Below are 18,653 nucleotides of genomic sequence, written 5' to 3' on the forward strand. Positions count from 1 at the left end.
ATCTCGAACTCCTGGACTCAAGTGATCTGCCCGCCTCTGCCTCCCAAAGTGCTAGGATTACAGATGTGAACCACTGTGCCTGGCCTTTATTTATTTATTTATTTATTTGAGACAGAATTTCACTCATTTTGCCGAGGCTAGAGTGCAATGGTGGGATCTCGACTCACTGCAACCTCAGTCTCCCAAGTAGCTGGAATTATAGGCGCCCGCCACCATGCACAGCTAATTTTCGTATTTTTAGTAAAGACGAGATTTCACCATGTTGGCCAGGCTGGTCTTGAATTCCTGACCTTAGGTGATCCGCCTACCTTGGCCTCCCAAAGTGCTGGGATTATAGGTGTGAGCCACTGCACCCGGCCCACAGTCTGTTATTCTTAATAGGCAAATTAATCTGCTTTCCAGTTGATGTATTTCATCCCTAATGAATGTAGCTAGCCATGTTTGAAAACACCTCCGACTTTAAGTTCAAGGAACATCTGTTACATGTTTGATTTTGCCCACATAGCAGCACAGCTGGCTAAACAGGTGATGAAAGACACATAATGGGAGGTGGCAATAAGAAGTGCTGATTGCAGTTTGAAAATCTGTATCCAGAGTAGCACATTACTTTTGAAAATATATCATCCGGCTAAGCATTTTAATTATTCAGATGTCGTCTCAGATGTAGTACTTGTCAAAAACAGACAGTGCTGTGTTCCCCAAGCACGTCACACTCAGTGCACCTAGTATCAGAAGCTGTTTATGCTCATTCTAAATTACTTAAGTGCTTCAACTTAAGCCTTTTCTATTTAATATGCATGGCCTTAGGTGAGTTAATCATTGTGTAAAAATATCCAGGGACTGATAATGATGTATTTTATGCTCCAATATGTTGTAGTATAGATGACACTGAATCTGTTCTTTCATTTCATTAGTATTTTTTTCTGGTAGAGTTTCTAAAGGATTCCTCCTCCTCCTCCTCCTCCTCCTCCTCCTGCTCCTCCTTCTTCTTTTCTCTCTCTCTCTCCTTCCTTCTCTCTCCCTCCTCTCTTCCCCATATCTCTCACACACTATTTATTTATTTACTATTTTTTGAGATGGAGTCTCGCTCTGTCGCCCAGGCTGGAGTGCAGTGGTGCCATCTCGGCTCACCGGAAGCTCCACCTCCCGGGTTCACGCCATTCTCCTGCCTCAGCCTCCTGAGTAGCTGGGACTACAGGTGCCTGCCACCACGCCTGGCTAATTTTTTTGTGTTTTTAGTAGAGATGGGGTTTCACCGTGTTAGCCAGGATCGTTTCAATTCCCTGACCTCGTGATCTTCCCACCTCAGCCTCCCAAAGTGCTGGGATTACAGGTGTGAGCCACTGCATCCGGCCTACACCAATATTTCCTTCTCAGAGACGTATTCATTGTTTTAACATAACATAACTTGAATTTATATTTTCTAGCTACTTACATACATGACCTAAGTTTTTTGCAAGATAAAGCAGGCAGCTCTTGCTTCTGAGATATAAGTGTGCTGATGGAAGCCTCTCAAGGAAAATTCTACATGATCCCACCCAGCGAGCACCTCCCTCAACTTGTGTGTCCTTATGGCTCCACTTCTGCTATTGAGGAAGACCTAGGCATTCCTAGCCTCAGTGACCCCTCCTTTCCTGCCTCTCCATCTTCTCTGTACTTTGACAAAGATTCCCTAAATTCCTCCCATTCTTTCCATCCCAGGCAAGGTCAAGGCCGAGAGAAATAAAGTCCAGAGAAAATGTTCCTTTATTTCCTAATAGGAATAAGCAGGTGGGAATGCATGCAGAAACATTACATTGGATGCAGATATTTCTCATCCAGACTGACATCAGTCTTTAAAATCAGACTGGACGCGGTGGTGCATGACTGCAGTCCCAGTTACTTGGGAGGCTGAGGTGAAAGAACGGCTTGAGCCCAGGAGTTTGCCTCAGCCTGAACGACATAGTGAAACACCCATCTCAAAAGCAAACAAACAAATGCATGAAGCTATATCAGTGTTACACCTCAGCAAAAAGTTAAAAAATATGTTAGATTCATTAAAGACCACTGACCATTTAGACCTTCCTCCTAGCTTTAGAACTAACTGTATCTTTATTACTTAGATTCCTTAATAGTTGTAAATCTAATTCTTCTTTAAGTATTTTCTAGGAAAGAAAGTTGATTACTTTCATCAACAACCAATGTCAGAGCTTAATGGTTCTTAATGATTCTTCTATTTTCATCAGAGATAATTATTTTCATGAAACACTTAAATCTGCATTCCAATTTATGCATGTGTAAGAGTCAGTTTCTTTCACAGGCTGTCAACCCTGGCTACACTTGAGGAGCCTTTAGAAAACACTATTATAATGCCTAAGATGGCATCAAAAAGAAGTTAGGAAAAACAAGACATATAACAAATATAAAAAGACTGGTGGTGGTCAGGTGTGGTGGCTCACACCTGAAATCCCAGAACTTTGGGAGGCCAACATGGGTGGATCATGAGGTCAGGAGTTCAAGACCAGCCTGACCAACATGGTGAAACCCCATCTCTATTAAAAATGCCAAAATTAGCCAGTCGTGGTGGCACGCACCTGTAATCCCAGCTACTCAGGAGGCTGAGGCAGGAGAATTGCTTGAAACAGCGAGGTGGAGGTTGCAGTGAGCCGAGATTATACCACCGCCTTCCAGCCTGGGTGACAGATTGAGATTCCATCAAAAAAAAAAAAAAAAAAAAAAAATAGACTGGTGAAAGTACGGTTTTAAGTATCAAAGAAATCAAGCATAACGATAAATGTCTGGGGATGGGAGTTGGGTTATCTATGAAGATAACAAACTACTCAACAAGAGGAAATCTTTGGAAAACAACAAAGCTAGAGAGAAAGGAGGAGACAAAATGAAATTGGATTTGACTGACCAGCTGAAGACTGAGACCTTGATCCACTGGTCAGCACAACCCAAAGCTGGGGGTTAAGACCAACCTCTGATAATGTGCAAGAGGCTGCAGATACATTATCACACGGTAAACCTCTGGGGAGGGATTATGACAATAGTTAAGAATGACCAAACTATTAGTGACAATATTTGAGAAGAAATAATAATAGCTAACACTTAGTAGGCACTATTCCAAGTATTTTACATGCACTAATTCATTTAACCTTGAAGATAACCCTACAATGTAGTCTGGGATAACATCTATTTTGTAGATGAAGGGGTCCAGAATATACCACCCCCAAATATACTACTTTGGCATAGGTATTATTTTGAGCTGAAAGCAATTGAGAAATAACAGATGCAGGAAGAGACTCTGCCCTTCCTCCATCTGCCTAAAAGTAGGGCATACAATTTCTTTTGCGAAGGTAGCATAAATCTCCCCCACCACTCCTGTACCAGGATGAAGAGAAAAATCCTTATCATCAAACGGAGAACTAGCACTGAGATAAGTTTGCAGAAACAAACCTTACTCAAATAACTCTTATCTTTCATTAGTTTCCCCCATATATTTTCTAGTCACTTCCCCACAATTTTCCACCCCTAGAAGCCAAAACTTCCTTTCCTTTATCTAGTCACTTCTCTACAATTTATCATCCTTTGTTAAAATGATTTAGAAACTCCTTTGTCTAGGTCAGGTACAGTGGCTCATACCTGTAATCTCAGCACCTTGGGAGGCTGAGGTGGGAAGATCACTTGAGGTCAGGAGTTTGAGACCAGCCTGGGCAACATAGTGAGGCCTTGTCTCTAGAAAAAATAAAACATAGTAAATGGAAAAAAAATGATTCACCATTTGATTGAGACTTTAACTCTCATTTTCTCAATACCGCCATTTGTTCTCTTTTATTGTGGAGGGGCTGATTTTGTCTTCACTGATCAATCAGAGCTTGCATTTGAGAATGGTCCCTTCACTCCTTACTCTGATGCATTAATCCATTGCCCTCTCCAAAGACTTTCTGATTGGGTGGCTTCTCACTCACATTTGTCCTTCTCACTCTGTAGGAAAACCAGTTTAGGACACCTTATAAAGAAAAGGATTGCATTGTCCAAGATTCGGTAAGGAAGCTTTTTAGTCATCTTGGTCACCTTGGTTTTTTAGATTTGACCCATACTCACGCTCCCCAAAGTTCTGATCCTTCCTTCTTGTCTACAGAGCTATCTGATTAAAGGAGATTATGATCCTCCAGGCCCCTTCTAAGAATCCAGTTCCTAGAAATAGGTGACTGACACTCAGTTACCCAAGATATTAAGAAAATAAGCTCTGGAGTTAGATTGCCAGGGTTCAAATCCGAGAGTCTTCTATAATGTTAAATTAATGTTATTTATATTCAATAATTGAATAGAAGATACAAGGATACATTATGAGAGCACACTACAACTTAGAATATACATATTGTTTCTAGAGTTTACATGAGATAAATATAGTCACTTATTCATTTTAGTTTATATTTGATATGTTTATTTCATATCTTTTTCATATAGGTAAATGCACTTAGAACAATTTTTACGCTGAGGTAAAAGAGAATGCATAGTTTTTAGCGTTTGTTGTGAATCCTTCAGGTGTTGGATACTGTAAGTTCTAAATTTCTCTTCAAAGAATCAGTATGTCGCTATGTTCAGTTCTTTGTCCTCCATTTTAAAGTTTAACTTCCTCATAGTTTCAGTAAACAACCTTTTCCACCATTTTTTTTAAAATGTACTTTAAGTTCTAGGGTACACGTGCACAACATGCAGGTTTGTTACATATGTATACGTGAGCCACGTTGGTGTGCTGCACCCATCAACTCGTCATTTACGTTAGGTATATCTCCTAATGCTATCCCTCCCTGCAACCCCTCCCCACAATAGGACCTGTGTGTGATGTTGCCATTCCTGTGTCCAAGTGATCTCATTGTTCAATTCCCACCTATGAGTGAGAACATGCGGTGTTTGGTTTTCTGTTCTTGCGATAGTTTGCTGAGAATGATGGTTTCCAGCTGCATCCATGTCCCTACAAAGGACATGAACTCATCCTTTTTTACGGCTGCATAGTATTCCATGGTGTATACGTGCCACATTTTCTTAATCCAGTCTGTCACTGATGGACATTTGGGTTGATTCCAAGTCTTTGCTATTGTGAACAGTGCCGCAATAAACATACATGTGCATGTGTCTTTACAGCAGCATGACTTATAATCCTTTGGGTATATACCCAGTAATGGGATGGTTGGGTCAAAAGGTATTTCTATTCCACTAGTTTTAATCAGCAGTTCACATCTATTCCCCTGGTCATGTACTCTGTCCTGATTCATCTTGGTCAACTGCTTTGACATGAGTCACCCCTGGTCACCTGCTCTGACTTAAGCCACCTTTAGTTACCTGTTCTGTAACAATCTTTCCCGCCAAACTGCTCACCCCACCACTCTGGCTCATACCCCTGCTCTCTTTAAAACAGCCAGTCGGAATTAGCCTAGTCTGTGCAGTCCAACCCTAGCCAATAGGGAAATGACACAGCAACAGGGGCTACCTGCGTCAGGAATAAGAACCCCTTCCCCTCCCTTGTTCACGTGTGCTCTCGCCATTGCTCCATCTGCAAGTTGCACCCTTCTATAGAAGTAAAAATTGCCTTGCTGAGAAAATTAAATTTATGTTTGAGTGCTATTTCTTTGGTGGCACCAAAAATTTATTTATAACACACGTAACTTGAACTAAACAGGAAAACGAAAAACATGAAACTTTTTTTTGTAGTTTATAAAAGAGCACAGGCTAAAATAACATTAATTTAAAAAGTAGAAAATCGAATTTTGTCTACAGTATAATTAAAATGGAGAACAGTTTGATTTATGGTGATATTAGAATTATGGGTGAAATTATCTTTTATTTCAATTTATGTTAAGGCTGTTATAGCTATCATGTACAATAAATGAATAAAATTGAGCTATTAAAAAAACTATATTATAATGTATATGTAAATTAAAAGGTTTTCTTCAATTAGTTCCATGTTTAAAAGCATTGAAAACTAATATAATGTCTCAACATTTTTGTAATTGCATCTGAGGCTATAATTTTCATAGGATTGGTTATTAACGTAGATAGAATTAAAGCAGGTAAAAATCTTATTGGTTGTTGACTATGAGAAAGATATAGTTATTATTTAAAGTGAAAAGTAAACATTTTAATATAGTTGCATGCAACAGAATACATTAATAGTAAATTCTCGGTTAGAGGAAAATAAATCTACAGATAGAGTTTTCTTTGGTTGATCTCTTTTGGGAGAAAGAGGAAAAATCGATAACATACATATACCACGTGTCTCTATTCCCCAACTTTCAGTGTTTAACTCTGCTACAGATTCATGTCCATTATTCTATCTTGATCTAGAAAATTTTCCATGAGGATTGAAATTAAAGGTCAATACTGAAACTGTAAAACTCCTAGAAGAAAACACAGAGGGAAAGCTCCTTGACTTGTCACTGGCAATGATTTCTTGGATATAAAGTAGTCTCCACTCATCTGTGGAAGATGCTCCAAGACTCCTAGTAATGCAGTATTTTTCTACTCTTAGCTCAGCTAGATCCAGGTTCTTGTCTCACGACCAGGAAAAATTGGGCATGTGGACATTGAAGAGTGAGTGGAGTAGAATTTATTAACCAAAAGGAAAGTTCTCAGTAAAGAACAGGGTCCTGAAAGCAGGTTTCTAGTTGTCCCCCTTCACAGTTGAATACAAGAACTTTCTGTATCCAAGCTCATGGGGCTGGGTTCCCTATTTGTATGAGGTGTGAATTCCTGGTGACTTCACCTTGTCCTTCCAGTGTGCATGGGGGTTTTTAATCTAAGCCACTCCATATTGATGCATTTCCCCTTACTGTATGTGTGCTAAGGAATTGAATTTTCCACTGCAGACATGTTTAGGCAAGCCCCTTGTACAGCTTCCCTTATCTGCCTAAAACATCTGGTATAAACACTTGTGGGGCAGATTGGAGATTCTCTGGGAGCCCTTCCCTCACTATCTTTCTAAAGTAAGCTGGCTAACTCCTTTCACCAGTGGATTCCTGAAACCATGGATAGTACCAAACCCAATTGCCATAAACAGGAACACATTTCTGTTTATATATTTCATGGATAAATTTAATGCTTTTTCTATCTTAGTTAAGTACTTGTCACACATTGGATGTAACTTTTGGAGTTTGAGATGTGATTCCTGCCAAGCTGCTGTTTGTTCCAACTATAGATCTTAGCAACCTCAGCATACAATTTTTTTTTTTGCTTTCCTTATTAGGTTGAGAACTTTCACCTTTTCACTTAAGGAAATACTTTATTTTTGCTCTTTGGCATATCTGAATTGGCAGCATCATCCTGTTGTGCTTTGGTCCATTTTAAGTAAAATAAGGGTGACTTGAACACAAGCCCTATGATACCACAGTAGATCTGATAACTGAGAAGGCCACTAAATGACTTTTGGGTGGGTCACACAGTCAGTGTGAATCGACTGGACAAAGGGATAATTTATGGCCTGGGTGGGACAACACAAGATTTCATTATGCTACTCAGAATGGTATACAATTTAAAACTTATGAATTGTGCATCTCTGGAATTTTCTGTTTAATATGTTTGGACCCCGGTTAACCATGGGTAACTGAATGGAAAGAGAAACCACAGATAAAGAGGGACTACTTTAACACCAAGGGCTCTGGTAACAAAAGTAAAAATAAACAAGTGGGATTACATCAAACTAAAAAGTCTCTGCACAGCAAAGAAAACAACAAAATGAAAAGGTAACCTATGGATTGGGAAAAAATATTTGCAAACTAAAAATATTTTGGATAAGGTGTTAATGACCAAAACATATACAAAACTCCTACAACTTAACCACAAAAAAAACCCAAATAACCTGATTTGTTTTTGTTTTTGTTTTTTGGCAAAAGAAATGAATAGACATTTTTCCAAAGAAGACATACAAATCACCAACAAGTATATGAAGAGGTACTCAATGTCAACAATCATCAGGAAAATGCAAATCGAAACCACAATGAGCTATCACCTCATGCCTGTTGGAATAGCTATTACCAAGCCAGGTGCAGTGGCTCACACCTGCAATCCTAGCACTTTGGGAGGCTGAGGTGGGCACATCACCTGAGGTTGGGAGTTCAAGACCAGCCTGACCAACATGGAGAAACCCCATCTCTACTAAAAATACAAAAATTAGCCGGGCAAGGTGGCAGGTGCCTGTAATCCTAGCTACTAGGGAGGCTGAGGCAGAAGAATTGCTTGAACCTGGGAGGCAGAGGTTGCAGTGAGCTGAGATCAGGCCATTGTGTCCAACCTGGGCAACGACAGTGAAACTCAGTCTCAAAAAAAAAAAAAAAAAAAAAAAAAAAAAAAAAAGAATAGCTATTATCAAAGAGACCAAAAAAAAAAAAAAAAAAAAAAAGTGTTGGTGAAGGTGTGAAGAACAGGGAACCCTTGGCTGGGCATGGTGGCTCACCCTGTAATCTCAGCACTTTGGGAGGTCAAGGCAGGAGGATCACTTGAGCTTGAGACCAGTCTGGACAACATAGTGAGACCTTGTCTCTACAACAAATAATAATTAAAAAATAGCTGGATGTGGTGGTGTGTGCCTGTAGTTCCAGCTCTGCAGGAGGCTGAGGTGGGAGGATTGTTGGGGCTGGGAGACTGAGGCCACAGTGAGCTGTGATTGCACCACTGTACTCCAACCTGGATGAGAGAGCCAGACCTTGTCAAGAAAGAGAGATGAAAGAAAGAAGGAAAAGAAAGAAAGGAAAGGAAAGGAAAGGAAAGGAAAGGAAAGGAAAGGAAAGGAAAGGAAGAGTAAAGAAAGAAAGAGAAAAGAAGGAGGAGGAGGAGGAGGGAGGAAGGAAGGGAAACCCTTGTACACTGTTGGTGGACATTTAAACTGGTATGGCCATTATAGAAAACAGTGCAGAAGTTCCTCAAAAAAATTAAAAATAGAACTACCGTGCGATCCAGCAATTCTTCTTCCGAGTCTGTACTCGAAGGAAACAAAATTAGTACCTAAAGGAGGTATCTGTGCTCTCATATTCACTGCAACATTAATCATGATAGCCAAGATGTGGAATCAACATAAGTGTCCATTGACAGATGAATGGAAAAAGAAATTGTGGTGTATGTACACAATGGCATAATATTCAGCCTTAAAAGAGAAGGAGATCCTGTCTTTTTTTGTTTGTTTTTTTGAGATGGAGTCTTGCTCTGTCACCCAGGCTGGAGTGCAGTGGCATGATCTCGGCTCACTACAGCCTCCACCTCCTGGGTTCAAGCAATTCTCCTGTCTCAGCATCCCAAGTAGATGGGACTACAGGCATGTGCCATCACACCTGGGTAATTTTTGTATTTTTAGTAGAGAGGGGGTTTCACCATGTTGGCCAAGCTGGTCTTGAACTCCCGACCTCAGGTGATCCACCAACCTCGGCCTCTCAAAGTGCTGGGATTACAGGCGTGAGCCATTGCGCCTGGCCAGATCCTGCCATTTTTGACAACATGGATGAACCTAGAGGACACTATGCAAAGTGAAATAAGCCAGACACAGAAAGAAAAATACTGTATGATCTCACTTATATGTGAACTCTAAAAAGGTTGAATACATGGAAACAAAGTAGAACGGAATGTGGAATGTGGAATGCGGAGATGTTGGTCAAAGGGTACAAGGTTTCAGTTAGGATGAATCAGTCTAGAGATCTAATAAACAGCATGATGAGTACAGTTAATAATGTTGTATCGTAATCATTCTGTATGGTTAGTAACACTATATTGGGAATTTGCTAAAAGTAGGTTTCAGGTGCTCTTACCACACACACACAGAAGGTAACTATGTGAGGAGATGGATACTGTATTAGTTTGTTCTTGCTCTGCTATAAAGAAATAGCTGTAACTGGGTAATTTATAAAGAAAAGAGGTTTAATTGGCTCACAGCTCTGCAGGCTGTATGGGAAGCACAGCGGTTTCTGTTTATGGATAGGCCTCAGGAAGCTTCCAATCATGGCAGAAGACAAGTGGGAAGCAAGACATCTCACATAGTGGGAGCAGGAGCAAGACCGAGAGAGGGCTGCACACTTAAACGACCAGCTCTCTTGAGAACTCACTCAGTATCATGAGAATGGCACCGAGGGGGTGGTGCTAATCCATTCATGAGAATCCACCCTCATGATCCAACCACCTCCCACCAGGCCGCACCTCCAACACTGAGGATTACAATTCAGCATGAGGTTTGGTGGGGACACAGATCCAAACCATATCAGATATGTAATTTGCCTGACTGTAATAACCACTCACTATATACTTGTATATGAAAACCTCATGTTGTATACCTTAAATATATACAATTTTTATGAAAAAAAAAAAGAAATTAAAAGTCAATACTAAGTTAAATAAACAAACCAATTAAAAACACTTCATGTCCCCAAAGGGAATAATAATTATTTTTTCTCGGTAGAAATTAATGATGCATAGTAAGATCATGGGAACCACAGAACCCCAACAGCATCTTGTCTGACGTGGAGTGAACATGAGAATTTTAGATGCAGACTGTGGGCTCTGCACGATGTTTCTTCCTTTGAATCATGTCACATTGCCTGGGCCAATTTAGTTCAGCCAACATTTATAGATCCCCTGCCTAGGACTCGATACTGTGCCAGGAGCTAGAGACTCCAAGATTGTCAAAATTGATCCCTTCCCCTCTTGGCCACCCTGCATACAGCAATGGTATTTAGTTTGCTTAGCTATTTAAACAACTGCGAAGTATAACAGAAACACAAATGTATATTGTGTGATGTGAAATACAAATGTACACCCCATAATTATAAAGCAAATACAAGTATAACCATTCGACTAGGAAAAGAAAAAACATGAACAGTAGCGTAATCATCCTCCAAAGCAAGAAATAAGACAATGGTAACACCCCTGAAGTATCCACTACCTTTGTAACTCTTCCCTATGACATTCCCCTCTCATCTCCCCCAGAGCTAACTTCTCTCCTGATTTTAAAATAATCACTTCTTTTTCGCTTTTGCTATCTAAAAAGGTATAGATACATACTTTGTTTGTTTGTTTGAGTCTCACTGTCTTCCAGGCTGGAGTGCAGCAGTGCAATCACCGTTCACTGCAATCTCCGCTTCCCAGGTTTAAAAGATTCTCATGCTTCAGCCTCCTGAGTAGCTAGGATCAAAGGTGTGCACCACCACACCTGGCTAATTTTTGTATTTTTAGTAGAGACAGGGTTTCACCGTGTTGACCAGGCTAGTCTTGAACTCCTAACCTCAGGCGATCCACCTGCCTCAGCCTCCCCAGTTGCTGGGATTACAAGCGTCAGCCACCACACCCAGGCTATGGATACATACTCTCTATGTATACATCCCTTAAATAATATAGCTTAGTTTTGCTTGCTTTTGAATTTTATGTAGCTGCAACTATACTATCCATGTTCTTTTGTGTCCTGTTTCTGTCATGCAACAGCCTAAGATTCATCCCTGTTGCTCCATGTAGCTGAAAGCTTATCCATCGTGATTGCTACATACCACCATTTATTTATCCATTCTACTGACTGGGCCACAGAGATTCTCCAGAGGCCAAGAACCTCCATGACTGTCCCCACAGTTGATGTCCTTCTTGTTGATGTGCTTCAACCCATTAGCTTGCAGGTCCTTTTCTTCCAGTCAACCCAGCCAGCTTGCTACATACTTCTATAGTCCTTGATGTTGTGTCAACCAAAAAGGAAAACATTCAGGAATCTTGGAAGCCTTTGATTCCAAAAATGATTCACTAAAAGAAATGTGATCTTTCTAACAACAGCTTTCTGTCCTCATTTTATTCAAGGTGCATAATTTAAATTCTATTGGTGGTGAGAATGGCAAGTTATCTGAAGATAATCAACACTATTTACCTTAACTTTTCTCTTTTCTTATTTCTAGTTCTTTCACTTGTAGCTTTACATAAATTTTCTGATTTCAATAGAAGCTTTTCTCTCTTCAAAAAAAATACCCCACATCATTTTTTTTAAAGTTAATATTAATATGAAATTCAAATCCATTCATATGGTAATTCCATCATTCAAATTTATGGCTGTATTGAGAATCTTACATTATTTGATCTAAGGATAATAAAAATGAATAGAGCTATGGTCAGATCAAAGTGAGTTTTCAACGCATGCAACACCAAAACTAAATGAGATAATTTAATACTGTCTAATATAATATTCAATATTCATGGAATACTTCCCTCAATTTCTTCAAAGTTATTCTTTTCTATAAAGGACAAATATGAATAAAAAACCCGCCACAGATGCTGCCGCCTATCAATTTTAACACCTGGAAATTCTTACCATATGCAAACTACATTTCAAAGACATTCATTTATTCATGTATTCTGTAATCATTTGTAGACTGCCCGTTAGGAACCATGTTAAGCACTAAGAATACAAAAGTAAATCAAAACAAGACAAAAAATGATTTGTCTCTCATTGATTATTTGGATGGCAAAGAGTTGGAGAAAGAGACTTAGGAAAGAAGCAGGACATCAACCAAAATTATTAAATAGTGAGATGCATGCTGTGATAGAGCTAAACCTAGGATGCAAGAGAGAGATGGGAGGGGGAAGGAATACAGCAATGATAGGTGGGATTTGGGAAAATTTCCTAGAGCAGTTGAATCCGAAAAATAGTAAGAGCCAGGCAAAAGGAGATGGCGAAGACATTTCAAACAGAGGTGGGCAGAAAATGCAAAGATCTAGAAATGAGAAAGAGCACCTTATGGTCCCTGAACTGCAAGTGGCTTAATACAACTAGCTTGGGATAAGAGGTGGAGAGTGGTAAGAGATGAGACTGGAGAAGTGAGTTGGTACCACATCATAAAAGATCTGTATGCAATTGTAGTGGGTTGAATATTGTCCCTCCAAAATTCATGTCCCCTTGGAATCTCAGAACGCAACCTTATTTGGAAATAGTCTTTGCAGATGTAATTAGTTGAGAATCTCAAGATAAAATCATCTTAAGGTGGGTCCTAAATCCAATGATTCCTGGTTTTATAAGAAGAAAAGACTCGGGCCAGGTGCAATGTTCATGCCTGTAATCCCAGCACTGTAGGAGGCTGAGGTGGGTGGATCACTTGAGGTCAGGAGTTTGAAACCAGCCTGGCCACCATGGTGAAACCCTGTCTCTACTAAAAATACAAAAATTAGCCGGGCATGGTGGCAAGCACCTGTAATCCCAGCTACTTTGGAGGCTGAAGCAGAAGAATCACTTGAACCTGGGAGTCGCAAGTTGCAGTGAACTGAGATCGCACCACTGCACTCCAGCCTGGGACACAGAGTGAACCTATGTCTCAGAAACAAAGCCTCAAAGAGACACACAGAAAGCCATGTTAAGGCTGAATCAGAGACTAGAGCAATGCAGCTACAAGCTAAAGAATGCCAACGATTTCAGGGAGCCACCAGAAACTAGGAAGCAGTAAGGAAGGAGTCTTCCCCAGAGCCTTCGGAGGGAGGATGGCTCTGCCAAACACCTTGATTTCAGACTTCTAGCCTCCAGAACCGTGAAAGAATAAATTTCTACTATGTTGTCTCTGTGGTAATTTGTTATGACAGCCCTTAGAAACTAGTACAATCATATTACAGAGTTTGAACAGGTTTGTAGATACTCATGTATCCTATGATATGTCCTAGTCTTTTAAGCAAAAAAGTGACATCAAATAAGTATTTTTTTTTTTTTTTGAGACAGTGTCTTGCTCTGTTGCCCAGGCTGGAGTGCAGTGGCATGATCTCTGCTCACTGCAACCTCCACTTCCCAGATTCAAGCCATGATCATGCCTCAACCTCCCAAGTAGCTGAGATTACAGGCATGTGCCACCAAGAACAGCTAATTTTTGTATTTTTAGTAGAGATGGGGTTTCTCCATGTTCGCCAGGCTGGTCTCGAACTCCTGACCTCAAGTGATTCACATACCTTGGCCTCCCAAAGTACTGGGATTACAGGCATGGGCCACCATGCCCGGCTGAAATGGCTAGTTTAAAAAGGTCATTTTGAGGCAGGGCATGGTGGCTCACACTTGTAACCCCAGCACTTTGGGAGGCAGAAGCAGGAGGATCGCTTGAGGTCGGGAGTTTGAGACCAGACTGGGCAACATAGTGAGACTCCATCTCTACAGGAAGCTTTAAAAAAATTAGCCAGGTGTGGTGGCATGCACCTGTGGTCCCAGCTACTTGTGAGGCTGTGGCAGGAAAATTGCTTGAGCCCAGGAGTTTGTGGTTGCAGTGAGCTATAATGGCACCACTACACTCCAGCCTAGGTGACAGAGCAAGATCCTGTTTCTAAAAAATAAAAATTAAACATAAAGTCACCATTTTGCAAACTCTGGTGAAACATGGGCTGTAAGGCATGCTCATGAATGGCTACTAAAGCCAGTAGGTGAAAGGCTGGAGGGGAAATTTGTTTGTTTGTTTGTTTGTTTATTTAGAGACGGAGTCTCTGTCACCCAGGCTGGAGTGCAGTGGCACAATCTCATCTCACTGCAACCTCTGCCTCCCGGGTTCAAGCGATTCTCCTGCCTTAGCCTCTCGAGTAGCTGGGACTACAGACGTGCACCACCATGATTTTTTGTATTTTTAATAGAGACAGAGTTTCACTATGTTGGCCAAGCTGGTCTCGAACTCCTGACCTCTGATGATCCACCCACCTCATCCTTCTAAAGTGCTGGGATTACAGGTGTAAGCCACCATGTCCAGACAGGAGGGGAACTTTATAATGAGTTGATCAGGTATAACAATGCCTGAACTCGTTCATCAATCTCAGTATCACTATAAGTGGAACAACCAGACATTAAGAATATCATGATGTGATACAATATGAAATATATCACACCACCTATGAAAAATACTCAACAACAAAAAAATTAAACAAATATTATCAAGCCTCTATCTTTTAATCTACAAAAAATGAGAAGAAAAGAGGAATAAGTTAAACAACTCTACAAAGAAATGATCAATCAAATTCAGAATCTGGAATACTCTGTAGGACAAGCAATCTGATTTTTCAACAATTAGCATGGGAAAAATTTTTTTTACTTAAAAGGAACTATACTGGGCACAGTGGTGTGTGACTAAGGTGTAACTCTTAGTCCCAGCTACTTGGGAGGCTGAGATAGAAGAATTGCTTTAGCCTAGGAGTTCCAGGCTGTAGTGCACAATGATCGCACCTGTGAGTAGCTGCTGCACTCCAGCCTGGGCAACATAGAGTGACCCTGTCTCTAAAAAAATAAAAAAACAGAAAGATAGCAGCATTGTGGGCGAGCTTGCCTACCCAGGTATTGGGAATAGACTATAAAGCTAATATAAACCTAAATTCCTATAGCACTGGTGAAGAAAGAAAGTAGAAAAGTTTAGAAATAGATACAGTATAAAATGAAAATTTAATATATGGCAAAGGTGATAGTCTATATAATAAGTAGTGTTGGTACAATTGGAGGAAAATAAAATTAATCCTGTATTTCATAATATTAAAAAATAAACTCTGGATGGATGGAAGGCATAATTATAAACAATAAAATCAGAAAAGTCTTATGAGAAAATATAAGAGTCTACCTGAACCATCTAAGGGTGTGAGGGATCTTGACCTAGACTGGAAACCCAGAAGCAACAACAGAAAAGGTAAACATATTTGACTACATAAAAAAACTGTTTAGGCCATGTGCGCTGGCTCACTCCTGTAATCCCAGCACTTTGGGAAGCTGAGTCAGGAGGATTGCTTGAGCCTGGGAGTTTGAGACCAGCCTGAACAACATAGGGAAACCTCATCTCTACAAAATATTTAAAAATTAGCTGCGTGTTGTGGTGTGTGCCTGTGATCCTAGCTACTCAGGAGGCTGAGATGGAAGCATCACTTGAGCCCAAGAGCTGGAGGTTGCAGTGAGCCAAGATTGCTCCTGTGCACTCCAGCCTGGGTGATGGGAGGGAGACCCTGTCTCAAAAAAAAAAAAAAAAAAAAAAAGGAAAGAAAAGAAAAATGAAAGCTATTGCCAGAAATATCAGAAAAAATATCAGAAACAGGCTGGAGATACTTGCCAGCACAATTATTATTCAGCATTGTTTTGGAGGTTTTAGCTGAGGGAGTAAGGCAAAAAAATAAAATAAATAATATTAAAATAAAAATGTTCAAAAAGAAGACACAGAATTTGAAGATAATATGATTATGCATTCAGAAAATATAACTCAATTTAAAAACTATTAAAACTAACAAGAGGCTGCCGAGTAATGTAGTTAAATACAAATGAGGTACATAAAAAATCTATTATTGTCTTTACACTAGGAATAATCATTTGAAAATTAAAAATGAAGAAAAATATTTACCATAGAGGCAAAAATTATAAAATACAAGGGAGCAAACTAAATAGGGACAATATTAAAAGACTAAAACTTTATTTAAAGGCATAAAAATGGAGTATCAGATTCAGCTTAATATGGCTAGGAGGGTCGATGTTATAAAAATGCCAATCCTTCTTTAATTAACACATAAATTTAATGGACTTCTAATTGAAATCATTTTTTTAAATGAAGCTAAGCAAAATTATATTAATTAAAAATATTTGGACGGGGGTAGTGGCTCATGGAACCTCAGTGCTTTAGGATGCCAAGACGGAAGGATTGCTTGAGCCCAGCAATTCAAGACCAGCCTGAGCAATATGGTGAAACGCTGTCTCTACTTAAAAAAAAAAATTAGCCAGTCATGGTGGCACACACTTGTAGTCTCAGCTACTTGGGGACACTGAGACAGGAGGATTGTTTGAGCCCAGGAGGTCAAGGCTGCAGTGAGTCATATTTATGCCGCTGCACTCCGGCCTGGGTGACAGAGAGAGACCCTGCCTCAAAAAGTTGTTTAAAATTTTGTATAGAGTGATATATACCAGAATAATTAGGAAATATTTGAATAAAAGACTATGAGTGAGAATTTGTCCTGTCAGAGAGTAAAACTTATTGTAAAGTATCTGTAATCAAAAGAGTAAAGAAACAGAGAAATATGTATAGAGTCCAGAAATTATCTAAGTGTACGTAGGATATTATTAGGTTGATGCAAAAAGAATTGTGGGTTTTTCCAATTATTTCTGTACCAACCTAATATTAGATTACATTTCAGTAAAGTGGGAAAAGGGCCTTTTATATAGTAGATGGTATTGGAATAATCTGCTAACAATTTAGAAGAAAATTAGATAAACCAGATGGAAAGAAACATAAACTTTAGTAAACTTGCAGCTAAGAGTAAAATGGAAATATACTCAAAAATATCTTTCATTTCACCACCTTCCATAAAAGCAATAGGCCCAGGTAATCCTTGTGATTTCTATAATACTGTCAACTTTATTAAGAAATAAATTATTATCTTATCAAGCTGACTCAGAAAAGTAATTTTTTAAAGTGTGATAGTAGGTGGGTGGGAAGCTGTTTGACTTATTTTGTGAGATAAATATAACATTAATGCCTAAACTGAGTAAGACCAGTGTATTAGTTAGTTGTCTTTTGTTGCTGTAGCAGATTACCATATACTTAGTGGCTTAAAAATACACAAATCTGTTATCTTGTAGTTCTGGAGGTCAGAAACCTGAAATGAGTTTCACTGGGTTCAAATCAAGGCATTGGCAGGGCTGTGTTCTTTCTGAAGGCTCTAGGGGACAATCCATTTTCTTGCCTTTTCGAACTTCTAGAAACTTCCTGCATTCCTTGGCTCCTAGCCTCCTTCCCTCTTCAAAGCCAGCAATGGCCGGCAGAATTTTTCTGGCGTGGACTATTCTGACCCTGACACTTCCATCTCCCCCTTCCACATTGAAGTGCTTGTGCTTACACTGGGCCCACCTAGATAATCCAAAAATATTTTCCTATTTTAAAGTCAGCTAATTAGTAAACGTAATTTTGTCTGCAAATGTAATTCCCCCTTGCCATGTGACATAATATATTCACAGGTTCCAGGGATTACGTCGTGGACATCTTTAGGGGATGATTATTCTGCCTACCACAAACGGTATAAGAAAAAATAACTATAGGTAGGTGAGTAACTATCCTGGCTTGACTGAGGGTTTTCTGGGATGTGGGACCTTCTTCTTATTTGTTTGTTTGAGACGAGGTTTCATGCTTGTTTCCCAGGCTGGAGTGCAATGGCGTGATCTCGGCTCATGCAACCTCCGCCTCCTGGGTTCAAGCGATTCTCTGCCTCAGTCTCCCAACTAGCTGGGATTACGGGCCTGTGCCACCATGCCTGGCTAATCTTTTGTATTTTTAGTAAAGACAGCGTTTCACCATGTTGGTCAGGCTGGTGTCAAACTCTTGACCTCAAGTGATCCACCTGCCTCAACCTCCCAAAGTACTGGGATTACAGGTGTGGGGCATCAGGTCCGGCCCAGACCTCTGTTTTAAAACTAGGATGGATGGTTCTGGGCTAACAAGGACAGTTGGTCAGCCTAAGAAGGTTAATATAATTATAAGCACACATGTGAAAATCTTAACATTTAAGCCCAAGAATGCAAGATTGTTGCACATCAGACAGTTTTTTTCATATAGTTTACCCATTTGTAGACTAAAGCAACAGTCCCCAACTTTTTGGCACCAGGGACTGATTTCATGGAAGACAATTTTCCACAGACCGGGTAAGTGAGGGATGGTTTCGAGATGGTTCAAATGCCTTACATTTATTGT

The sequence above is a fragment of the Chlorocebus sabaeus genome, chromosome 4, assembly GCF_047675955.1.
Source record: "Chlorocebus sabaeus isolate Y175 chromosome 4, mChlSab1.0.hap1, whole genome shotgun sequence".
Classification (NCBI taxonomy): Eukaryota; Metazoa; Chordata; class Mammalia; order Primates; family Cercopithecidae; genus Chlorocebus; species Chlorocebus sabaeus.